Source organism: Calidris pugnax, unplaced genomic scaffold (genome assembly GCF_001431845.1).
Source record: "Calidris pugnax isolate Ruff unplaced genomic scaffold, ASM143184v1 scaffold81, whole genome shotgun sequence".
Taxonomy (NCBI): Eukaryota; Metazoa; Chordata; class Aves; order Charadriiformes; family Scolopacidae; genus Calidris; species Calidris pugnax.
Window position 1 is genome coordinate 356,790 of NW_015090880.1, and position 9,455 is coordinate 366,244.

Genomic DNA, 9,455 nt, shown 5'->3' on the forward strand with positions numbered 1-9,455 from the left:
CTGCTCTCTGCCGCCCCCTGGCGGCGGGAGCTGGGACCGCCCTCGCGCCACTCGCGGTCTCTGCCGCCCCTTGGCGGCCGCGCTGCGCCGCAGCAGCGGGCACGATCCCGGCTCGGCCCCGGGGCCGGCGGCCGCCGTCTGCTCCCAGCGACGTGGCCGTGTCCCCGCCGCCGCCCCGCTCGACGCGGGAGGGGCCGTGCACGCGGCGGTGCCGCCTGAGCGAGGCCGTGCGGCCGGAGCAGGAGCCCCGCCGGAGGGGTGTCCCGCTCTGCCGGGCCAGCGGCCACCTCAAACAGGAGGGTTGGGAGCTGCCTCCCCGATCCGGCCGGGTTCCGCCCCGGGTGGCGGGGGGTCTGGGCTGGGGCCTGGCACAGGACGGTGCCCCCCGAGCCCGGGCAGGCGCTGGCCGTTGCCGAGGGGAGCAGGCCAAGAGGGACCACCTGGGCTGGGAGCCTCTGGGCAGCCCTGCCCAGGGCCCGAGGAGGGCAGGGACCCCCGGGGCTGGTCTGTCCGGCTGTGCCTGCAGGGCCCCCCGGCCCCCTCCTGGTACCCCGCCGGGCTGCCCCTGTCTGACGGTGTCACTGCAGAGGTGATGCAGGGGTTGTAATGGCTGGAATCCGCCCCTGCCTCCACGTTGGCCCAGGTCAGGATCAGCCTCTCCAAGCTCATGCTGGGCTGTGCCTCTCGATCCTGCACTGTCCCGCGCAGCATCCCGGCCTGTGCCCCGCTCCGACCTCAACACATCATCGCCCTGGTCCTGCAGGGAGCTATTCCCAGGCATAATTGTTTATGGCACACGTTGATGGCTCTCAAACCAGCTTTCACATCAGGCTGAGTGCTCTGCTGCTGTCGTGCTAAGCATGGCTGGGTCTGTGATTACAGTGAGAATCGGTCATTTGTCTGATCTGGAGCTTTTCTCTCAATGTGGGGCTGGACTCTACGAAGCTTTGCTGGTACGCTCCTCCCTGCTTCCTCCACCCTCGATGGCCTACTGCACAGGCTCTGTTGGGCACGCAGCTCTGACCCCTGCCACTGCCCCCCTTGTTCCTGTCTGTGGGGTGCGATTGCTGGCCCTCCAGGCTTGGTGTCTCGGCTGGCTCCTGGCCAACACGTTGTCCTGTTTGCTGACCTGCACAGCAGCGGAGGAGAGCCATGCTGACCAGGGCTCCCCAAGGGCTGCCTCAGCCTGCTCTGGTGGCGCTGTGTCCAGCAGCAGAGATCACACACAAAGGCACCTTTTCGCTGGTGCAGGGTAGACTCCTCTTAAAGAACGAAGGGAAAAAAATCATATGAGATTTGGAGGTTCTCTGGGGACGGGACAGAGAGAGCACAGGAACAATGGCCACATTGATCAACTCTTCATTTCCTGACGCCAGCCGGGGAAGGAGGGCCCTCCGCAGTGACAGCGCTGTGGGGCGGCAGGGGCTGGAGGCAGCAGCCAGGCCAGCTCCGTGGGGAGGTGGCACATGGGCACGCAGGCACACGGCAGAGCTGGCAGGGACAAGCTGCCTACTCCCCCAGGGCCAGATAAACCTGCAGAGGTTCAGCCTGGAAACTCTCTCCTGTTAGCAAAACGCCCTTCGTCTTCCTGCCATGTCCCCCTCCCAAGCGCTGCCTACAGCTGGCACCTTTGCCAAGTGGTAATAGTGCGGTTAATTACTGCGGTTAATTACTGAGGGCAGGGTGTGGACGTAGCCAGCACTGGGAGGGCATGGTGTAGAAAGCAAGGGTTGCCCACGGTTTGGGAACAGGGCTGGTAAGAGCAGGGCGCTGACTGGGAAATATCCTTTAACTGAGCTGCTAAAAATTCTTCCCCTCGCCCCACCAGCTAAAGGAAATCTGAGGCTCCACTGCTCCGGGCACTCTTTTGTTTTGCTCTGGCACGTGGACAGTCACAGGAGCTGCCTGTGGAGCCCTGCACAAGCATTCACCAATGCAAAAAGTGAGTCAGTCGGGATGTTCCACCTGACCCACCCCAAACAGCTCAGGTCCTTCTTTGGGGCTGCGTGGGGAGAGCCCAGCCCCACAGCACAAAGCCTGTGAGCATAGGCTTGAGCCTGGGGCCGAGACTCTGGCTCTGGGGACAGTGGCTTGTGGCAGGGCTGGGTGCAGGCGTGGGTGGCTCTCGCCAAGTGCTGCGGGTGTGAAGCTGTTCCTGCCCTGGGCTCTCGCGGGGAGACTGGAGCCAGCTGCTGGGCCGTGCTGATACGGGGGGGCTCTGCTTTTCCTCTGCGCTGCGCTGGCTGATAAGCAGGAAGCATAGGAAGAGGAGAGGGAATGATGGACTCTTCCAGTCTCCCATACACAAGCAAGGAACACAAGCAAGGCACGGTTTGTAGGTCAAGATAATAGCTCTTGCAAGGCTAACCTAAACATGTTGTACACACAGCTGTAGCAGTGAGCAGCAGTGATAATGGCAGCGAAGTAGATAGATTGCTACTATCTGGGTTACAAAAGAGCTTTTATTTAATTATGCTCAATTTGCTTCCTCTGCCTCTGGATTCCTCCACTGCCAGCACGGGGCTCGCTGGTGCCTGTGCCCATAGGCAGCAGCAGGCAGAGAGGCAGCGGGTGCCCACACCCCCGGGACCTGCCCTGACGCTGCTTGGGGTGGTGGGAGCAGCCTCAGGCGGGCGTTGAGCCTGGACTTAGTGCAGCAGTGCCGTCACTTCCCAGGGGACTGCATGTGGGTGAAGCCCACACCCCTCCAGCTGACTTGGCTCGAGCCCTGCGCGGATTCTGTTGCGGCAGCAGCACCTGGCAGAGCTGGCACCCACTCCACCGCCTGCTATTTTTAAGACTTCCCTTTGAGGGGCAGCTGCTGTCCCCACGGATCTCATCAGGGTGATGGTGGGGCTCAGCTGGTGGGAGAATGCTGCCCACCCTCTGGCACAGAAGCATCCAGAAGAGTCCAGGGACAGCCAAGGCCAGCCGGGGCCATGAAGGTCCTCCTGGCTGCACCACCCACACCACAAGGCTTCACACTGGGGTTTCCCTTTTCTGAGGCGGTTGCCCCTGACAAGACCAGGGACAGGGCAGGAGAAGATCTGTCTAGGGTGCCCACACGTATCCAGAGAGCCAGCAGCCCCGCTGAGGCCCCTGGCGCAGTGTTGGCCACCGGCTGCTCACAGACCCAGTAGGGGAGTGGGGACACAATGCTGGTCCCCCCGAGTGCCTCCCCCCAGTGACACCAGCTGGGGCCACATCCAGGCTCAAGGCGCAGACTGAGGACTAGCCAGGTGGCCCCGGGCTCGCTGCCCACCCCACCAGTGACAGCACTTGAGGCCCCACTGGACGAGCCCCAGTTTTGCTCTTGGAGGCTAGAGGTCTGGTTCTGGTGCCAGGGGTCTCACCCTGTTGGCATGGGCTTTGGGCAGGGAGCGGGGGCAGAGGAGAGCAGGAACTAACTGTTTTTTCTTGCCACACTTCCCGTTTCCGCCGCTTGTGGCCATCCCTGCAGTCCAAAGCTAGATCACAGCTTTTAAAGGTGCTGTTTTTGCTTTTCTGTTAGCACGCTTCAGCTCTGACTCACTTCCTTTCCCACAGCCGCTCGTCCTTGGCAAATGCTGAAGGAGGTCCCTCTGCGAGCTCCCGACCAGGAGGCCGGTGGAGCAGCTCCTGGCAGCTTTGGTCTGTTCCCTTCAGTGACCCGCCAGGTCACAGACACACAGGCTGAGGTTTGGGGTATACCTGTGCTCCCCTAAGCCTTGCTCCCCACCCACGGGCTTCTGAGGAGGAGCAAACCAACACTCATCAATGCTCATTTGTTTCCTTTTGTTGCTGGCTTTCAGCTTCTGGGCTCTCACCCAGGATGTTTGGGTTTTTGTCTGGGGCATCTGGAAACCCTGAGAATTTCGGACAGTGCAGGTAGTTGTCACAGAATACAGGTAATCCACCCCTGCCCTTTCGGAGAGGGAGGATCTGGAGAGGGCTGAAGTTTTTCACCAAGGAAGCTTCTAACAGGCACTTGAAGCTCTGGCTAAGGATGCATTAATTAACCTTCAGGGACTCCTGGCAGAGCAGCCCTCCTCCAGCCAGCCACAGGGAGGTGGAATTATATCCCCAAGGTCACTGATGGCACGGGTGGCGAGTCTGGGGACGCTGGTGGGAAGCTGGGCTGCTCCTGCATGAGCAGGGGGTACCGACGGCCTCGCAGCGTGCCTGCTGCTGGGCGCTCCTCCTCCTCCTTGGTGAGCATGGGCTGCCCCAATGCCTCCTGCTGCATCCCTCTGCTGTGATGACAGGCAGGGTCCCCACTCCCCCAGGGGGCCACACCAGTCTCCAGCCGCTGCCTAAAGTCTCCCGGGGAGGTGGGAGAGGTTTTGAAGCAACTGGCAGCCCCCGGTGTGTCCCCTCCACCCCACAAGCTGCAGGCGGGGCAGAGCCCAGTTTTTGTCATGCTCAGAAAAAAATCGCAGGAAGCCTGGTTGCTTTTCCACCTTGATTTACTATCAGCTTTGACAAGCCCTGTCTCTTGGCTCCTCCGATACTGCCAGCCATGTCTAATGCTGTTGATTTGATAATATATCTAATCTGGCTTTCTTGAAAACGCCCGGTATCTCAGAGCTGCTGTTCTCCTACTTGAACCGTCTTCTCTCCTTGCCTTCTCTCTATCTTTCCCAGCTGGGGCCAATCTGTCCGGGAAATAGTCCAATTTGCTTCCATCTGATGGGAGCGGATCCCAGCTCCATTCCCTTCATCTACTCCGGAGTCAAAATCAGCCTAGGTCATTATTTTGAAATCCTTCATTTTCCCCCTCTGCATTTTTGCTGCTGCTTTTCTCCCTCAGCAGAGGCACTTGTGAAAATACCTCTAAATACCTCTTCCTTCAGGGTTTTCAGAGAGCAACCACCACCCACTCGGCGCAACACAGACATTTGAGGTCTGGACAAGATATTCCCCAGTTTTTAGACCCTCCCGTGGTCTGTGGAGGAGCACTGGTGTCCTGTGATAGATACAACTCAAACTAGTGGGTCTGGGCCAGGCCTAAATCCCGCTGCAGGCATCCCCGGAGGGCTGAGGGCACCTGAGATGCTTGGAGCCCCTCGAGCCTGGTGTGCAGCACCCTCAAAGTAACGAAGTTTTTCCTCATGTTGAGATGGAATTTCCTGTGTTACAGTTTGTACCTGTTGCCCCTTGTCCTGTCACTGGGCTCCACTGAGAAGATTCTGGCCCCATCCTCTTGCCACCCACCCTTTAGATATTGCTCAGCATTGATGAGATCCCCTCTTAGTCTTCTCTCCTTCAGGCTGAACAGACCCAGGGGTCCCAGCCTTTCCTCATCAGAGAGATGCTCCAGTCCCTCATCATCTTTGTAGCCTCCGCTCGACTCTCTCCAGTAGTTTTCTGTCCTTCTTGAACCGGGGAGCCTAGATCTGGACCCAGCGCCCCAGAAGTGGCCTCACCAGGGCAGAGCAGAGGCGGAGGATGACATCCCTCAACCTGTGGCTGTGTTTTTTTTAATGGACCCAAGGAGATGATTGGCCTTCTTGGCCACAGGGGCACATTGCTGGCTCATGGGCAACTTGTTGTCCAGCAGGACTCACAGGTCCTTCTCTGCAGAGCTGCTCTCCAGCAGGTCAGCCCCCAGCCTCTCCATCAGTGCTTGCTGGATGGGACAAGGAAGGGCCTGTCTGATCTCACTGTCATGCTGGGTGCCATCAACAAGCCTTAACGGCCCTGAGCAGCCCCACCTGGAGCCATCCACAACCTGGCCAGGGCCCAGGAGCTCATTTAAGCCCAGGGCTGGGCCCTTAGGGCTGGTTGGGCTAGGGCTATGCTGTGGGTGCTGCTTTTCAGTCCTGTCTCTGGCCTTGGCCTTCTAGGTGGACTGTAGGCACCTCATCTCCTGCACAGACCCACTGATGGCATGTCTCCTGGATGGGCTTTGGACCTGTGCTGTAGCCTTATCTCTGGTCCTGTCTTCTGCCTTGGATGGGCCCTGGCTCTGCTGTGCCGGGGCTGCCCTCACTGCTCCCCAGTGCTCAGCATGGGGGCATGGTAGCGTGGAGCCTGTGGGAGGCTGTGGAGGAGCTGGATGGATCCTGCAGAGCTGCTGGGAGCTGCAGGTGAGTGCTGTGTGAACACAGGGGATGCTGCCAGGACACCCTTCTCTTGTGGGGGGGTCTTCCAGCACTACCACCACATTTGTGCTGGCCACCTGTGTCTCTGCCACCTTGGGGAACTGAAACTGGTGAAGTCTCTGAGGAAGTGACTCAGGGTTTCCAGAACATTGCTGGCCACCATGAAGTGGCACAGCAGGCCCTGCTGACACAGCTTCTGCAGCTCCCTGCTGTCAGAGCTATGCCCCTGAACAACCCTCATCTGGGGGTCACGTGAGGAAGGAGGCTTTCAGCCCCCCATCTGGGTACAGGAGGGACAGTGGGGGGGGGCAGGCGGGGCCCTGCTTTGGGCACCACCTTCAGAGTGATCTCACAGGGTGTGTAGATCATAACGTTCCCCTTGAGTGCGGGGGTCTCCGTGCTCTGGCTGCTGTGCAGCCCACTGGGGACAGGCCGGCACACCAGAAATGGTCACCAAGCCTTTTCTGAATTGATGGTGGTGAAAAGAGAATCGCCACTCAATTGTCTAGTTTATGGATCCACCAAGGTAATTAACAGTGATTGATAAGCCACTGCCAGAATGAACCACACTGTGGGTTTATCTGTGTAATCCCTGGTTGTGTGTTTAAAGACCAATAGGAGAGCAAAAAAAAAAAAAAAAGATCCAGACAAAAAGATAAGGCTGAAGATGTATGGTGATGTCTTGGAAATTTAATTTAGCAGGGAAAATATCCCTTTAAAAACTGTGTTATTAACTGCTGTCAAGTGACAGCCATTTGGCCTTCACGTGTTGTAGATGAATTCAGCCAAGTTGTATCAGACCTCTCTGGAAAGCACGGTGTATGCCACAAACCAGGCTTCTTCCCTGGCGCTCGGGGTGCATAAAATCTGCATGATTGCTTTGCGATGGGGCTTGTCAACAGAGACTGCAGCTGGGTTATGAATCACTTTAATTTGTCATGTGAGCTGGTTTCACACCAATATCTCTGGAGGGAAAATGCTGGAAAGTTGGGGGAGGGAGGAATGGGGATGTCAGATGCAACCTCCCAGCCCTGGTTCTTGATGGAAATGTTTCTCCTTCTCCACCAGTTAATGACTAGTCCTAATTTAATAGAATGGAGTGAAGTGGCCAACATAAAATGTATGTGTTTTGTTTTCACATCTGAGTCTAACATGGCCACAAGTCATAGTCTGAAATGATTGGGGGTGTTATCAGTCACACAATCTGACGTTTTGCCAAAAGGTCTCTTTTGTCTCTTCTGAGTGTGGAAAAAAACAGGGATGCTATTTCTTGTGTTCTGTAAAGAAAAATGTGGGTTGCAGAGTCTTAAGGAGCCATTAGATGAAGAAAACCAAAGAAGGAAAGAAAAACCAAGACCTCTTCCTTCCCATAATCACACAAATACTGGACCTCTAGGGACGCTTAATGGAAAACATTTTAGGAAGCACCTGAAAAACTGCCATGGAAATTTCCCAGCCCAGCCATCATATTGTCTCCTGCATCCTTTACTGGGATAATATTGTGAAAAATCAAAGCATGAGGTCATAACTTGATTTTTTTTCTTTATTTTGTATTTATTTATTCAGTTGCCATTAATAACAATAAAAATGAAATTACCCACCCCTCACTCTGAGTTCCCTTGATGTTTAGTTAAAGTACACAATTATGCAAAATAGGCAGACTCCCACTGCACGTTATCCCAAACAGCTAAAGCATAAACCAAACATAAGCCCCTCCACTGAGACAAATTACTCACCCATCAAAAGAATTACTCACTGTGGACAAGTACACTTTTACAAGGTTGATTTTTAAGTGTGCAGATGAATGTTACAGCTGGTAAGAATTCATTAGTCAATGAATCCGCAGCAAAGGAAATAAAGAGGAGACACAGATTTGTTTTTCCAAAGTGGAAAGGGTCTTATACTGTGCTGCTTGAAAATGAAATGCCCTTTTCTCTTCCTTTCTGAAACTGGGAAGGTATTTGATGGTGTGTTCAACTTTAAGCTTACAATTAGCTGTCCTGAAAGTAAAAGAATTGTGTTCTGCAGTAAAGTTGCAGCTTGCAAAGGCGACTGCTGCCTACAAGAGGGGCAATGAGTGCGAAGGTATAACACAAATGTCTTTTTCTAACAGTCTCCTTCAACGCTGCTGTTTCTCTCCTGGTGTGTACGAAGCCAGGGAGCTGTAGGGCCACCTTGCAGTCTGTCTGGATTGTGGCTCTGTTGGCATTTGCCCTCATCAGGGCTGACAAACATGCTGCAGAAAATCATCCCCTACCAGTCCTGCGCAGCGAGCCCAGCCCTTCAGCTCTTCCCAACAAATTACTGATCTGGCCTTGCAACAAGCAGCTCCACAGCAGCCTTACCGCAATCCTGGTAAACAACATATGTGAGGATGAGCTGGTGAAGCTGCTGTAAAGGCATTTGCTGCTCTCAAATCCCGGCTCCTGCGTTGCACAGGGACCTGCTGTTACAGCAAGCAGAGCCCACCTGCTGGCAGCACTGACACGGAGGCTAAAATTCAGCGTGTGTGGTGACTGCAGAGCACAGCTGAGACCCTCAGGATGAGGATGATCAGGTGGGCATTTGGCTGCGTGCCTCAGGCTGCCTGTTTTCTGGCTAGCAGAGACCAACTTCCTCAGTTACTTGGTATTTCCTAAATCCATTCATTCTTTGGTTCCTTCTTCTGATGCTTCCCTCCTCCCTGCCTCTGCAGTGATACGCACATGAAAGGAGGGAAGAACTGGCCCCTTAGTGAGGAAGCAGACTTTGGCTTTTTTTTTTGGCTGATTCTGGAACAGAAAGCTCCAGCCAGGAGCTGTTCTGATTAGGTCTTAGTGTAAAACAGATGCAAAGTTTCATGCAACAAGTGAAGTGGCAAAGGGAAACAGATATATTTTTACATGCTGTCTTTCCACATCTCTTGCATGGGATCAGAGCTATTAGATCTGAAGGTGATTAAGTGTGAGACCCCGGCACAGTAACAAAAGTGTAGGCCACCAGTTTCTTAATGATCATCTGGGAGCTGCAGTGCAATGTTTATTTGAAATACAGGCCAGAAACAAGCTCCCCCATTTTTTACTCCTCACTACTTTCTGTCTTACAAAGAATGAAAGAAAACCAGGTTTTCTAATAGTGCCAGATCTGGAGGCAAGAGATACATTTACATTCAAAACCTTGCATGAATGTCCAGCTGCAAGAGTTTCCAAGCAAGGCAAAAGCTAGTGAGTGAAAGAAGTTGGACAATTACACTCATTTGTCTGCCTTGTTTTCATTGAAATAATTCAGGCAAGGCCAACTGAATTGCTTGGATTCTCAAAGGTATAATTTAGGCATGAGATGTTTACAATCAACTCTCATTTGCATCAACCAGGAGGAAAACATGGGATATGT